Source organism: Micropterus salmoides, unplaced genomic scaffold (assembly GCF_014851395.1).
Source record: "Micropterus salmoides isolate LMB-PRFRI ecotype aquatic unplaced genomic scaffold, ASM1485139v1 Ms_hic_scaffold_3936, whole genome shotgun sequence".
Lineage (NCBI taxonomy): Eukaryota > Metazoa > Chordata > Actinopteri > Centrarchiformes > Centrarchidae > Micropterus > Micropterus salmoides.
The window spans coordinates 21,419-36,635 of record NW_024043302.1 but is presented as its reverse complement, the minus strand read 5'-3'; the positions used below and the strand labels follow the sequence as shown (position 1 = coordinate 36,635).

Genomic DNA, 15,217 nt, shown 5'->3' with positions numbered 1-15,217 from the left:
ACACTTCAATAACATTAATAGCTTCCTTTAAACAAAAGTCATTTTCTAAATACAATACAGTGTCGTCTGCAAACTGAGATATAACCAATGTTTCCCCACCTGGCAACGGTAGACCCCTGATTTTAGCATTTTTTCTAATTGCACATGCCAAAATTTCAATAAACACAACATACAAAGGGGCTGATGCAGGGCACCCCTGCCTGACGCCCCTGGTTTGCTTAAACAAAACTCCCATGTTGCCATTGACATTAACTCTACTTCCTACCTCTGTGTATAAAATCTTCAGCCAACTTCTAAATCTTTTACCAAACCCAAATCTTTCCAAAATCCTAAATAAAAATTTGTGATTGACCCTATCAAAAGCTTTTTCCTGATCAAGACTGAGCACAATAAGGGGAAAATTTCTATCCTCGGAATAGGCTAGTACATCTCTGTGCATTTGCAGATTCCATTGTATCTGTCTGCCTTGTACTGCACAAGTTTGATCCAGTCCTATAATGAACTCCAAGGCGGATACCAACCTGTTTGTTAGAATTTTACTAAAAATCTTATAATCTGTGCACAACATCGTTAAGGGTCTGTAGTTGGATATATCTCGAACGTCCCCTTTTTTATATAGCAGGGAAATCACCCCCTCTCTCATTGTGCTCCCCATTATCCCAGATGTGCAAATGAAAGTAAACAAATCTAACAACTGAGGCCCAATATCTTCCCAGAAAACCAAGTAAAATTCTTTTGTAAGTCCATCCACTCCTGGCACCTTCCCTTTCTTTAAAGACTGAAGCGCCTTCAAAATTTCTTCCAATTGTATGTCTTTATCCAACTCTAGTTTCAGATAGTCGGGGATTGAGCTATCTACATTATTCAACAGCAGTGAACCCTTACTATAATCTACTATTTCTGCGCTAAAAAACTTGGAATAATTACCCGAAGCAATTTCTACCAGCCCTTCCGGATCGTCAATTTCCTCCCCTCGTTCATTTAGAAGGGAGGCTATTCTCCTTCTCTTTGCCCGTACTTTAGACTGCTTGAAAAAATAGGATGAACATTTCTCATCCTTTTCCCATTTTTCATCAAGACTCCTGAATTTATAAGCCTCAGCCCTCTTATGAAAAAATAGCCTCTGCTCGTTTTGCCAGCGTTTCAATAATTCCTCATCTATGCGCTCACCAGTGTTTTGTTGTGCCATTAAATTTTCTATTGATTTTTGCAATTGATAATATTCTTTAAACTCCGCTTTTCTGGATTCTTTTGAGTACACCTGTATGTAATGTTTAATACGGACCTTTGTGCTTTCCCACCATCCAGATACATTACCATAAAACATCTTCATTTTAATGCACTCCTTGAAGAAACTCCTGAACCCTACCCTAAACTGCCGGGCTCCAAGAATACTGTTATTCAATTTCCAGTACCCTTTCCCAAAACATGTCACCTTCAGGTTTAATACAACAGAGAGCATGTTGTGATCTGAGTAGAAAACAGGTGACACTTGTGCCTCAAACACCTGAAAATCTAACGGACAAAAAATATAATCTATTCTACTCCGTGCCCCTCTACTGTTTCCCCATGTGAAACCAGGGTCATCAGAGTTAAAACTCCTAAAACTATCAACTAAACTGTACTTTTTTACCAAACTATGGAAGTTAACTCCCATGTTTTTGCCCTCACTAGGAGAGTTGAAATCACCTCCAACGATTACATGACGATTGGTCATGAAAACGGTGTCTAACTTAAGAAATAGCTCATTTCGTTCTTTTGGTGCAGCATGGGCATATATTTACCACTCTTAAACTCTTACCCTTCCAGTCAACATCTGTGACCAAAACCCTCCCCTGTATCACAGAAAAACTCCCGACTATTTTAACTTCCACATTCCCACTTAACGTCCCCACCCCAGATGAGTGAACACCCCCAATGCTCCATCTAGAGTCCCCTTTAACCCACTCTTTTGTGAACCCCTTCACATCCTCCACAGTCTTTAGGTGGACCTCTTGCAAGAGGCACAAAGAAAAATCCACTGAACTTAAATGAGAAAAAACTACTGCTCTCTTTGATGCATTTCTCAACCCCCTCACATTTATAGTTAATATATGAAATAAAGACAGACTATGCAAAAAAAAAGAAAAATGGAGGAAGTGACAGAAAAAAAGGAGCCCAAAACAGTATGCTCACTCACGTTGCTCTTTCCACCAATCATGGCAGAAAGTCCTCCTCATCTGGCTCCTTCAGTGGGAAAGAGCACTCTGAACTGGAAGGGCTATCTTCTGAGAGTACGGGGCAGCTTCTCGGGGCAGGAGGAGCATCCGAGGAGAATACAGCTATGCAGGGAGGCTCTCCTGGGACACCGCTAGCTGGAACCTTACTACTGGACGATGCAGTCATGCCTTTCTGGGTTAACGCCTCCCCAGCTTCCTCACTCTCCAGGCAATCGTCCACAGCTGCCGCAGCGCTGCCCCCCTCCTTTGCCGCATTGTCAGTGATCTCATGCACCTGTCCAGTCTCCTTTCCCTCCTGCATTTCTTCCCAAACCTCAGAAACAAGTACCCCAAACCTGTTCGCCTCAACGAGCAGAGGAGAGGATGGTGGTGAAAGCAACAAGCTCGTCTTTGCCCTCTTTCTCTTACTTTTTCCTCCTTTCTTCCCCGCGACCCACTCAATAATGTGGAAGAAGCCTCCTACAAACTCTCAGCTTCCCCCCCCTGCTTCCCCCAGGCGTCCTCGCTCTCTGCCTGGACTGACACCACCTCCAGTGCATCTGCCCCCTTTGTCTCCACCACTCCTCCCGTGAGCTCGGCAATTACGTCCTCAATTGCTCTTAAGGATGTGGAGCGTGGGTCGTCACATGCGGGTCCATCCCTGTGTTGCGCACCTGGGGCCACCGACTCCCGTCTGGCAGCACGTGCATACGAAGACCCCACTTCTGGGCAATGCCCAAATAAATGTCCTTCCAGCCCACATAAACTACATTTTTTTGGCTGATCACAATTTCTCATGGTGTGTCCCAAACTATCACAGTTTCTGCACCGCACCTGTCTGCAAGACCTTGCCAGGTGTCCATATGAAGCACATTGCCTGCAGTACAGCGGCTGACCCCCATAGACTAGGAAACCTCTATGGGAGCCAATGGTGAAGGTAGTGGGGGGATGGCAAAAACCATCATAACCATTCGGGTCTTCCTTCAGCATGACCCGGAATTGCCGTTTTCCGGTCCATATCCCCAGCACATCCTTAATGTCTCCCATACTTGTTAACACAGTCACGTACCTGGCAAGAAAATACCTGGTTGCTTCCTCTGACACCCAAGGGTTGTAAATGTGCACAGTCACAATGCGCTCACCAGTACGACACAGGCTGAGCACCCTGAAGTTTTTCAGCAATCCGTCTGCCAATCGAAGTGCTAATCCTTTCACCTCCTCCATCTTGGTAACGGTGTAAAACGTGACGTCGTAATACTTGTCCGTGGCGTTTTTCTGCAGACACAGAAGGTCGTCAATCTTGAGGCACAGAGCTCCAAACAGAATGGCTTGTCCAAAAATCTTTCTCTCCATTAACTCGTCGGTACTGTTCCACACAAACCTAAGCGTATTTTTCAGCACGGCATGCACCTGCTGTGAGTTAGCTGACGATGTCATTGTAGACTGTCAACAGATCCTCCTCTTACTCAATCTTAGCCAAAAGGCCGAGAAGCGATAACCCCCGCTGGTTGCTTCCAGCGCCCACCTCCCGGAGCAGTTCTCCCCCTGCCGTGGCGCAGTGGTTTCAACTGCGCATAACAACGGCTGAGTCTCAGCACCTCCTCCCGAGCGCGCCTCGTCGCACCGCTCAACCTTGCCGGGGGCGGCGTTTTATTTCCTTTTCACAAACGCACGAGGCTCGGCCACACGGCAGAGCCTGCCAAAAATAGTTTTAACTCATTGGCGTCCCTCTCCACGGAAGTCTTTAGTAAAAGGCGAAAGACTTGTACGTTATGAAGAGAAACCCGAGTAAGTACGGGCCCCTCCTCCAGAGCCGCCGACGAGCCTAGTCGTCCCGGCCACTACCCTCACGGTAAGCCTCACTCTGCCTCTCGAGTCCCAAGTACCAGGCCACGCCCGTTCCCCTACCCCTCCCCAGGTCATGGCAGGCTCTATCCAATCGGGCTGCGGAGAGACGAAGGCCTGGCTTTTGGACAGAGGCTACCGAACGACTCGGGCTCTTGTAGCCTCTCGATGACGAGTGAGAGAAAGGGAGGGGAAATGTGGCCGATCGCTTCTCGGCCTTTTGGCCAAGACTGCAATGGCCTCCTCTTTCTGGTTAAAACCTTTGCCGGTTTGGGGCTTCGTTTTGTGTCACCAGCTTTTCTGGGAGGAGATTCACCTCATTCCTTGTGAATAAAATTTCAACTTTGCCGTAGCTGAAAAACTTTTGCAACAAGGAATTCATTGGTCCCGAGGACTGCCTACCTGTCCTCTGCCGGACTGCCACCTTGACCAGACCAAAGACGAGAAGGTAAGTGTGTTTTATTCACCGATTTAGCAGTTGTAGCAGGTTTTCTTGCTTCATTTGAGGTGTTTTAGTTTCTTGTATCCTTTCTACGCTGCGGTTCCTCCACCGTGTTGGCCAACCGTGCCGGGCCTACGGAGGCGCCGCAGTGTCCCCTCCCCACCTTCTGAGAGGCTCTATCCAATCGGAGAAATGAAGGCCTGGCTTTTGGACACAGGCTACCGAGCATCCGAAATACTCGGGCTCTCGATGACGAGTGGGAGAAAGGGAGGGGAAGTGCAGGGCACATTTAACAGCCATGCCGGTCCCAAATATCCCCTCGTCGTCTGCCAATCATAAAGTGCAAATCTCGCTGCCTTCTTCGAGGCTTCAGCTGGCCGCCCCCCCTCGACTGGCGCCTTTTTCGGGCCGGCGTCCGGCAGAGCGACGAACCTCTGCGTTTGGGTCAGTATTTTGGTTTTACACAAGGCAGGAGAAGGGTGCACCGCCCCCGGAGGCACTGCAATACCGGGTCGATGCGTGGAGTGGACGGAGCAAGCCCCTCGTCTCAGCTCCCGGTGCTAAAAATCCATTTAATATGTTGCCCCCTTATAGGGGACATATCAGATATTAAACTGATAAGAACAGATACTACACTTGATCTTAGCCAAAAGGCCGAGAAGCGATAACCCCCGCTGGTTGCTTCCAGCGCCCACCTCCCGGAGCAGTTCTCCCCCTGCCGTGGCGCAGTGGTTTCAACTGCGCATAACAACGGCTGAGTCTCAGCACCTCCTCCCGAGCGCGCCTCGTCGCACCGCTCAACCTTGCCGGGGGCGGCGTTTTATTTCCTTTTCACAAACGCACGAGGCTCGGCCACACGGCAGAGCCTGCCAAAAATAGTTTTAACTCATTGGCGTCCCTCTCCACGGAAGTCTTTAGTAAAAGGCGAAAGACTTGTACGTTATGAAGAGAAACCCGAGTAAGTACGGGCCCCTCCTCCAGAGCCGCCGACGAGCCTAGTCGTCCCGGCCACTACCCTCACGGTAAGCCTCACTCTGCCTCTCGAGTCCCAAGTACCAGGCCACGCCCGTTCCCCTACCCCTCCCCAGGTCATGGCAGGCTCTATCCAATCGGGCTGCGGAGAGACGAAGGCCTGGCTTTTGGACAGAGGCTACCGAACGACTCGGGCTCTTGTAGCCTCTCGATGACGAGTGAGAGAAAGGGAGGGGAAATGTGGCCGATCGCTTCTCGGCCTTTTGGCCAAGACTGCAATGGCCTCCTCTTTCTGGTTAAAACCTTTGCCGGTTTGGGGCTTCGTTTTGTGTCACCAGCTTTTCTGGGAGGAGATTCACCTCATTCCTTGTGAATAAAATTTCAACTTTGCCGTAGCTGAAAAACTTTTGCAACAAGGAATTCATTGGTCCCGAGGACTGCCTACCTGTCCTCTGCCGGACTGCCACCTTGACCAGACCAAAGACGAGAAGGTAAGTGTGTTTTATTCACCGATTTAGCAGTTGTAGCAGGTTTTCTTGCTTCATTTGAGGTGTTTTAGTTTCTTGTATCCTTTCTACGCTGCGGTTCCTCCACCGTGTTGGCCAACCGTGCCGGGCCTACGGAGGCGCCGCAGTGTCCCCTCCCCACCTTCTGAGAGGCTCTATCCAATCGGAGAAATGAAGGCCTGGCTTTTGGACACAGGCTACCGAGCATCCGAAATACTCGGGCTCTCGATGACGAGTGGGAGAAAGGGAGGGGAAGTGCAGGGCACATTTAACAGCCATGCCGGTCCCAAATATCCCCTCGTCGTCTGCCAATCATAAAGTGCAAATCTCGCTGCCTTCTTCGAGGCTTCAGCTGGCCGCCCCCCCTCGACTGGCGCCTTTTTCGGGCCGGCGTCCGGCAGAGCGACGAACCTCTGCGTTTGGGTCAGTATTTTGGTTTTACACAAGGCAGGAGAAGGGTGCACCGCCCCCGGAGGCACTGCAATACCGGGTCGATGCGTGGAGTGGACGGAGCAAGCCCCTCGTCTCAGCTCCCGGTGCTAAAAATCCATTTAATATGTTGCCCCCTTATAGGGGACATATCAGATATTAAACTGATAAGAACAGATTTTTTTTCTTTTGAGAAAAATTTTATTGACACTCAATTCAAACATGATTCATAATATGTCAATTCCAAGTTACCTTTTAAAATACAACACGTCAATAAATAGATAAATGTTCTCTGTAAAACAACATTTAAAAAAAGTGTTTAAAATGCATTACAGATAACGTCATAAATTAAAGGTATAAAATGGTTTTCAGCTTGTCCATGTCAGTGAGTGTCTCTGTTAAAAGTCTTCAAAGCGGAGTGCATTTGTTAAAATAAAACTCACAAAAAATAAATGGATAATAAAAGCTCTTCTCCAAGTCCACTGTTGTGCAGGAGTGTAGTGAGTCCCTATCAAAGGGGAACTCATTCAGCTCCCCCAAACAGATTTGGTCTCTCGGGATCTTGTCCAGGCGCTCAGAGGAGACCCTCACCCTGTAGCTCCTTCCCACCAACCTCACCCGGAGGGTCAGGCCGCCGCTGCCTTGAACTTTCCTTGTGTGGCTCCGGCTCCTCCGTCCGAATGGGCACAGAGGCGATTCTTCTTTGTGGCTGTGTCCTAGGCCCGCCGCCTGCAGCTCTGGCCGTTTGGACCGTTGCTGCGGCCATCCGGATCACAGCCACGGGGGGGATCTGCATGTGCTTTCTTGCCAGCAAGTTTCTGGAGGTCCATATGGCGTCTTTGATGGCGGCTAGGGTGAGCCACTGTTTGGCAAATGTACGTGCTGGTATCTGATTTCCTTGGCTCACCCCGTACAGCACCAGCTGTGGTGTGAGGACCTCCCTTGCTGGCAAGTACGGGAATTGCAAGGAGCCGGCCGTTGCCCACTGTTCTACGGCAGCGCTGCACTCCCAGAGCAGATGCCTTACCGACTCAGGCGCGCCACAACCTGGTCGGGGGCAAGTTGAGTGCGCCGACATGCCCCGGGAGTGCATTACGGACCTGACTGGGAGGATCTCATGAGCCACCATCCATGACAGGTCCCGGAGTCTGTTTGGAAGAGCTGGATGGTTCACGTTGCGCCAAACTGTTGAGGGCTCGCCGAATGCAAGCCCGCGCACTGGACTCACTGGTTCCCGCTCCTGCACAACAGAAATGAGAGAGCGGTGAGTGGTTAAAACCTGCAACTCCTCCTGCTCAAGGTTAAAATGCCTTAAAAATGACTGGATAAAAGCATAGGCTGGTGGCAGGTTAAAAGACACTGGTACTTTGAGACTTGTGGGTAAGATCTTAAGTTTTCTGAGGTAGGACCCCATCCAGAACCGTGTCATTGCTGCGGTCTTGGGGTTTCTGGATGGGGCTGTGGCGGTTGCGATGTGTAGTGCTGTGTATCTGCTTCCTAGGAACAAGTGCAGGTCTGGCACTCCTTTTCCTCCTTTCTCCTTTGGCTTCTTCATCACGCTTCGTCTCAGTCTTTCCCACTTGGAGCCCCACAAAAAATAAAAGATGGCTCGTTCCAGGTCTAAGATCACTCTCCTAGGCGGGATAAAAACAGAACTGATGAGTAAAAGCAAAGGTAAAATCACTGCTTTGATGATTAAAACCTTTCCTTCTAAAGTCAGTCCTCTAAGTGTCCAGTACCCTAGTCTCTGCCTGACTTTCCCTACTATGTCTGCCCAATTTGTTTTCCCCTCCCCCTCCCTATCAAACCTGATCCCAAGTATTTTTTGGTCAGTCTGGGTCACAGTCAGGGGGAGTCCTGTCGTCTCAGTCGCTGTCCACGGTCCATAAAAATGGGCTTGGGTCTTGCTTCTGTTCAGCTTTGACCCAGAGGCCTGTCCGAACCAGTCAGTCAAGTCCAGCGTCCTGTTGACAGATAAAAGGTCAGTGCATAAAATGTTGATGTCGTCCATATATAAAATACATTTTGTCTCGAGTCCCCCGCTCCCTGGGACTCCTACCCCATGGATTCGTTGGTCCCTTCTCAAGGTCTGTGCCAGTGGTTCTATACAGATAACGTAGAGGAGGGCAGATAACGGACAACCCTGACGGACACCGCAGTTTATATCCACTGCTCTTGTCAGATGCCCGTTAACAATGAATTTGCTGTTGATCTCCCGGTACAGCAGTCCCACCCAGGCTATAAACCTTCTCGGGAACCCCATTTTTTGCAGTACCTGGAAAAGGTACTGGTGCGAGACCCGATCAAAGGCTTTCTCAAAATCTAAATTCAGGACTACTAGCCGAATGTTTCTGTCTCTCGCGTAACAGATGGTATCTCGGATCAGTACGAGGCTGTCGGTGATCTTCCTCCCCGGGACGGCACAGGCTTGATCCGGGTGAATCAGATCTTCTAAAAACAAGGACATGCGTGAGGCTAAAAGTTTACTAAAAAGTTTACAGTCAAAATTTAAGAGTGTGATAGGTCTCCAATTTTTCAAGTCCGTCTTGTCTTTGTCTTTGTGAAGGAGAGTCACTATCCCTGCTCTAAAGCTGTCAGGAAGTCGGTCCATTTGTTCAAAATCCATAAAAACAGCAAGCAAGTCTGGTGCTAAAATGTCCCAAAATGTCAGATAAAATTCCAAGGGAAGCCCGTCTTCTCCCGGCGACTTCCCTGTCTTAAAAGATTTGATGCATTTGTTTAATTCCGGTATCGTAAAATCTTGGGTTAAAAGCACGTTGTCGTTTGTTGCTTGGTCAATGGATTTTAAAACTTCGGTCATGGTGTCCCCGTTAACAGTTTTGTATGCGTACAGTTCACGGTAAAAATGTTCGACAGTTTCTTTGATTTCCTCTGTTGTGTCAGCTGTGCACCCGTTTTCTTTTTTAAGTCTCAACATGGCCCCCCCTTTATTTACGATTTTCTTAAAAAAATATCTTGTGCACTTCTCTCCTTCCTCTATTTCCCTTTCCTTGCTTCTTAAAATCACACCTTTGCTATTAATTTCTGCTAAAACCGACATCTCTGTTTTAATTTGTTTTATCTCTTCATTAAAATCCATTCCATGTTGGATTAGTTTAAAATACCTCTGAAGCCGTTTCTGCAGTCCCAACATGCGTCTGTTGTCCCTCTTTTTCTTTCTTTTCCCTGCCTGTCTGTAAAACGTCTTTGTCTTTCCCTTCACCATTTCCCACCACTGTGCACGTGTATCGTAAAAGTCTTGAAGGGTCTGCCACTCTCGGTATTGCTCCCTGTACAGCCTAACTAGCTCCCTGTCTTCTAACAGGGAGCAATTGAGCTTCCACAGACCACTTCCTGCCGTCACACCGGAAGAGAGTGAAAGGGTGCAGGAAAGAATTGCGTGATCAGAAAAGAAAACAGGTTCCAATCTAGCATCGGTTGGTGGGCAATCACGTGATAAAATGTAGTCTATGCGAGAGGCTCGGGTGCCATCACTACTGAACCAGGTGAAGCCCTCCTCTCTGGGATGCATGGTTTTAAAACAGTCCACAAGTCTAAAATCACTGCATATGCTTTGAAGTAAAACTGAAGTCTTGTCCACTTTAAAATCGTCCCCTATTCTTCTCCTGTCGTTCCTGCTTAAAATACAATTAAAATCCCCCCCTACAACTAAAGGTGCCCTGCCTAGCATGTGGGGCTGCAGGTCTTCTAAAAGGTCATACCTGTCGTTCTTGTCATTAAAGCCATAAATATTTAAGACGTTAAAATCCTTCCCCATAAAAGTCAAGTGTGTTAAAAGTGCCCGACCATCTCTCACCACAGTGCTGCCCTTCACCAGACTAGAGGGTTTTTTATTAAAATGGCCACTCCATCATTTTTGTTTTCATTTGAGCCGCTCCATATCGACGTTTGTGGCCATAACTCCTCCCATTCTCTGTAGTGTTTTAAAAATGGTAGGCCGCATTCCTGTATTAAAAACACGTCAGACTTAAAAGAGTTAAGAAAGGATAAAACAATCTGGGCTCTAACTCTCGACTTCACACTCCTCACATTGATAGTTGAGAAGGTGAGTGTCATGAGTATGGTTAAAATTTGCAGGTATGACATCTTAAAAGACTAAAAAAAAGGGGGATTTCAAATGTTTAAAAACAGCAGTTAGTGGATTTCTTGTGAATGGAGCTCTTCCTTCATTCTCATGGGTGAGAGATGACGGGGTTGAGCTCCATTTCCCTTTCGGACTCTAGGAGTTGGCCTCTGACGCAGGGTGGCATTGAGCTTTGAGTCCTTAGGGGTTGATTGCAGAGCTATAGTTAAAAAAGAGACTTCATTAGGCGAATTGGAGGGGAAGACTCTGGGCTCCTCCACAGATGAACTGTCTGAGTAGCTCTCAGCTCTTCCCCTCTTTTCCGAGGCTCCAGGAGACTCAGAAGACAATTCTGAAATTAGTCTCTTGGCCGGCTGGGCATTGGGGAGGGGGACATCCTCGCTATCACTCTGTGACTGGCCAAATTTTTGTTCTGAGCCAGTCACTGAGCTAGCTCCGCCTTCTGCCTGCACTGCCACTGCTTCTTCCCTGTTCTCCACTTGTGGGGCAGCTGCAGGCCCCTCCCCTTCTCCCGCCTCTACTGGTCCTTCTCCTCCAATCACAGGATTTGGCGGGAGATTTGAATTCTCCAGCCCAGCCTCTTCAATTAGCTCTCTAACTGCTTCGTCTTGTCCGCCATTTTGTGCCTTTGCTGCCTTTAATTTGTTGGCAAACGACTTAGGGCAATCTCTGAAGAGGTGGTTTGTTTCTCCACAAAGATTGCACTTTCTGCCATTGGTGCATTCCTCGAAAGTATGCCCAATTTCTCTACATTTACCACAAATGATCTGCTGGCACGCTTCTGCCAGGTGCCCATTCTCACCACACTTGCGGCAGAGTTTGGGCTGGCCCTGGTAATGAATGTAGCCCCTGTTGTTTCCCAGAACTATCATGGATGGCAGATGTTTCAGGCCCTGGAAGCCTTGAGGGTCTTGCCATTGTTGGATGGGGACCCTCCAAGCGCAATTCCAGATGCCATCCTCATCTCTCACTTTGGTAGCCTGGCCTTTAACAGTGCAAAATCTGCCCAGCCACAAACAAATGTCATCTGCATTCACAGTCTCATTGAACATTCTGACAATTACCGTTTTAGCGGCATTATCAGTCAGTTTCTCAACATTAAATGCAGTAAACTGGGGTTTTTCATTTTCGAAGCGTGTCCAGAAATCTCTGAACACGGCAGCAGAGACAAAACTCACATCGAAACCTTTTCCAAATGGCAGAGTCAAAATACAATTTATATCCTGCGGGGAGAATTTCAAAATGTTCTGGATCATTTTCCTTGAGAAGTCAGCCTTGACATAACAAGGGTTTTCCCATCTTTTTCTTTGAATGTAAATCTGACACTGTGGTGCCTCCTCATGCCGGCATGGTTGGCCGCCATGGTGGAGGCACCACAACGTAAAAGTGGTAAAAAGAAGCTAAAACACCTAAAACAGTCTAAAACCAAGTCAACTAAAATAAGGTAAAAGAATGCTCTAAAAAGAGCAATAAAATCTACTAAAAATGTTAGAAAGGTGAATAAAACACACTTACCTTGTCTTGTTTGGCCTGGTCGAGATGTTATTCCGGCAGAGTACAGGTAAGCAGTCCTCTGAACCAATGAATTCCTTTGTGTGAAACAATTTCAACTACAACAAAGTTGAAATTTTCTTCACAAGGAATAATGTGAGTATCCTCCCAAAAACCTGGTAACACTTCGCCACAAACAGGCAAAAGTTTTATCCAGACACAGGAGGCGATCGCAGTCTTAGCCAAAAGGCCGAGAAGCGATAACCCCCGCTGGTTGCTTCCAGCGCCCACCTCCCGGAGCAGTTCTCCCCCTGCCGTGGCGCAGTGGTTTCAACTGCGCATAACAACGGCTGAGTCTCAGCACCTCCTCCCGAGCGCGCCTCGTCGCACCGCTCAACCTTGCCGGGGGCGGCGTTTTATTTCCTTTTCACAAACGCACGAGGCTCGGCCACACGGCAGAGCCTGCCAAAAATAGTTTTAACTCATTGGCGTCCCTCTCCACGGAAGTCTTTAGTAAAAGGCGAAAGACTTGTACGTTATGAAGAGAAACCCGAGTAAGTACGGGCCCCTCCTCCAGAGCCGCCGACGAGCCTAGTCGTCCCGGCCACTACCCTCACGGTAAGCCTCACTCTGCCTCTCGAGTCCCAAGTACCAGGCCACGCCCGTTCCCCTACCCCTCCCCAGGTCATGGCAGGCTCTATCCAATCGGGCTGCGGAGAGACGAAGGCCTGGCTTTTGGACAGAGGCTACCGAACGACTCGGGCTCTTGTAGCCTCTCGATGACGAGTGAGAGAAAGGGAGGGGAAATGTGGCCGATCGCTTCTCGGCCTTTTGGCCAAGACTGCAATGGCCTCCTCTTTCTGGTTAAAACCTTTGCCGGTTTGGGGCTTCGTTTTGTGTCACCAGCTTTTCTGGGAGGAGATTCACCTCATTCCTTGTGAATAAAATTTCAACTTTGCCGTAGCTGAAAAACTTTTGCAACAAGGAATTCATTGGTCCCGAGGACTGCCTACCTGTCCTCTGCCGGACTGCCACCTTGACCAGACCAAAGACGAGAAGGTAAGTGTGTTTTATTCACCGATTTAGCAGTTGTAGCAGGTTTTCTTGCTTCATTTGAGGTGTTTTAGTTTCTTGTATCCTTTCTACGCTGCGGTTCCTCCACCGTGTTGGCCAACCGTGCCGGGCCTACGGAGGCGCCGCAGTGTCCCCTCCCCACCTTCTGAGAGGCTCTATCCAATCGGAGAAATGAAGGCCTGGCTTTTGGACACAGGCTACCGAGCATCCGAAATACTCGGGCTCTCGATGACGAGTGGGAGAAAGGGAGGGGAAGTGCAGGGCACATTTAACAGCCATGCCGGTCCCAAATATCCCCTCGTCGTCTGCCAATCATAAAGTGCAAATCTCGCTGCCTTCTTCGAGGCTTCAGCTGGCCGCCCCCCTCGACTGGCGCCTTTTTCGGGCCGGCGTCCGGCAGAGCGACGACCTCTGCGTTTGGGTCAGTATTTTGGTTTTACACAAGGCAGGAGAAGGGTGCACCGCCCCCGGAGGCACTGCAATACCGGGTCGATGCGTGGAGTGGACGGAGCAAGCCCCTCGTCTCAGCTCCCGGTGCTAAAAATCCATTTAATATGTTGCCCCCTTATAGGGGACATATCAGATATTAAACTGATAAGAACAGATACTACACTTGATCTTAGCCAAAAGGCCGAGAAGCGATAACCCCCGCTGGTTGCTTCCAGCGCCCACCTCCCGGAGCAGTTCTCCCCCTGCCGTGGCGCAGTGGTTTCAACTGCGCATAACAACGGCTGAGTCTCAGCACCTCCTCCCGAGCGCGCCTCGTCGCACCGCTCAACCTTGCCGGGGGCGGCGTTTTATTTCCTTTTCACAAACGCACGAGGCTCGGCCACACGGCAGAGCCTGCCAAAAATAGTTTTAACTCATTGGCGTCCCTCTCCACGGAAGTCTTTAGTAAAAGGCGAAAGACTTGTACGTTATGAAGAGAAACCCGAGTAAGTACGGGCCCCTCCTCCAGAGCCGCCGACGAGCCTAGTCGTCCCGGCCACTACCCTCACGGTAAGCCTCACTCTGCCTCTCGAGTCCCAAGTACCAGGCCACGCCCGTTCCCCTACCCCTCCCCAGGTCATGGCAGGCTCTATCCAATCGGGCTGCGGAGAGACGAAGGCCTGGCTTTTGGACAGAGGCTACCGAACGACTCGGGCTCTTGTAGCCTCTCGATGACGAGTGAGAGAAAGGGAGGGGAAATGTGGCCGATCGCTTCTCGGCCTTTTGGCCAAGACTGCAATGGCCTCCTCTTTCTGGTTAAAACCTTTGCCGGTTTGGGGCTTCGTTTTGTGTCACCAGCTTTTCTGGGAGGAGATTCACCTCATTCCTTGTGAATAAAATTTCAACTTTGCCGTAGCTGAAAAACTTTTGCAACAAGGAATTCATTGGTCCCGAGGACTGCCTACCTGTCCTCTGCCGGACTGCCACCTTGACCAGACCAAAGACGAGAAGGTAAGTGTGTTTTATTCACCGATTTAGCAGTTGTAGCAGGTTTTCTTGCTTCATTTGAGGTGTTTTAGTTTCTTGTATCCTTTCTACGCTGCGGTTCCTCCACCGTGTTGGCCAACCGTGCCGGGCCTACGGAGGCGCCGCAGTGTCCCCTCCCCACCTTCTGAGAGGCTCTATCCAATCGGAGAAATGAAGGCCTGGCTTTTGGACACAGGCTACCGAGCATCCGAAATACTCGGGCTCTCGATGACGAGTGGGAGAAAGGGAGGGGAAGTGCAGGGCACATTTAACAGCCATGCCGGTCCCAAATATCCCCTCGTCGTCTGCCAATCATAAAGTGCAAATCTCGCTGCCTTCTTCGAGGCTTCAGCTGGCCGCCCCCCCTCGACTGGCGCCTTTTTCGGGCCGGCGTCCGGCAGAGCGACGAACCTCTGCGTTTGGGTCAGTATTTTGGTTTTACACAAGGCAGGAGAAGGGTGCACCGCCCCCGGAGGCACTGCAATACCGGGTCGATGCGTGGAGTGGACGGAGCAAGCCCCTCGTCTCAGCTCCCGGTGCTAAAAATCCATTTAATATGTTGCCCCCTTATAGGGGACATATCAGATATTAAACTGATAAGAACAGATTTTTTTTCTTTTGAGAAAAATTTTATTGACACTCAATTCAAACATGATTCATAATATGTCAATTCCAAGTTACCTTTTAAAATACAACACGT

At 49.1% G+C, this 15,217-nt stretch overlaps 6 non-coding genes and 2 pseudogenes across 6 annotated transcripts; all 8 read right to left on the bottom strand.

Moving 5' to 3' along the window:
• Positions 1-3,877: 3,877 nt before the first annotated feature.
• LOC119885184 lies at positions 3,878-3,990 on the bottom strand. Its single transcript, XR_005441191.1, has one exon. It is a non-coding gene; the product is annotated as a U5 spliceosomal RNA (small nuclear RNA).
• A 969-nt stretch (positions 3,991-4,959) lies between these two features.
• LOC119885153 lies at positions 4,960-5,151 on the bottom strand. The gene has a single exon (XR_005441168.1). It is a non-coding gene; the product is annotated as a U2 spliceosomal RNA (small nuclear RNA).
• A 183-nt stretch (positions 5,152-5,334) lies between these two features.
• Positions 5,335-5,447, bottom strand: LOC119885183. The gene has a single exon (XR_005441190.1). It is a non-coding gene; the product is annotated as a U5 spliceosomal RNA (small nuclear RNA).
• Positions 5,448-6,416: 969 nt separating this feature from the next.
• LOC119885165 lies at positions 6,417-6,593 on the bottom strand (annotated as a pseudogene).
• A 5,840-nt stretch (positions 6,594-12,433) lies between these two features.
• Positions 12,434-12,546, bottom strand: LOC119885182. Its single transcript, XR_005441189.1, has one exon. It is a non-coding gene; the product is annotated as a U5 spliceosomal RNA (small nuclear RNA).
• A 967-nt stretch (positions 12,547-13,513) lies between these two features.
• On the bottom strand, positions 13,514-13,705 carry LOC119885152. The gene has a single exon (XR_005441167.1). It is a non-coding gene; the product is annotated as a U2 spliceosomal RNA (small nuclear RNA).
• A 183-nt stretch (positions 13,706-13,888) lies between these two features.
• LOC119885181 lies at positions 13,889-14,001 on the bottom strand. The gene has a single exon (XR_005441188.1). It is a non-coding gene; the product is annotated as a U5 spliceosomal RNA (small nuclear RNA).
• A 969-nt stretch (positions 14,002-14,970) lies between these two features.
• LOC119885164 lies at positions 14,971-15,147 on the bottom strand (annotated as a pseudogene).
• Between the last annotated feature and the right edge of the window lie 70 nt (positions 15,148-15,217).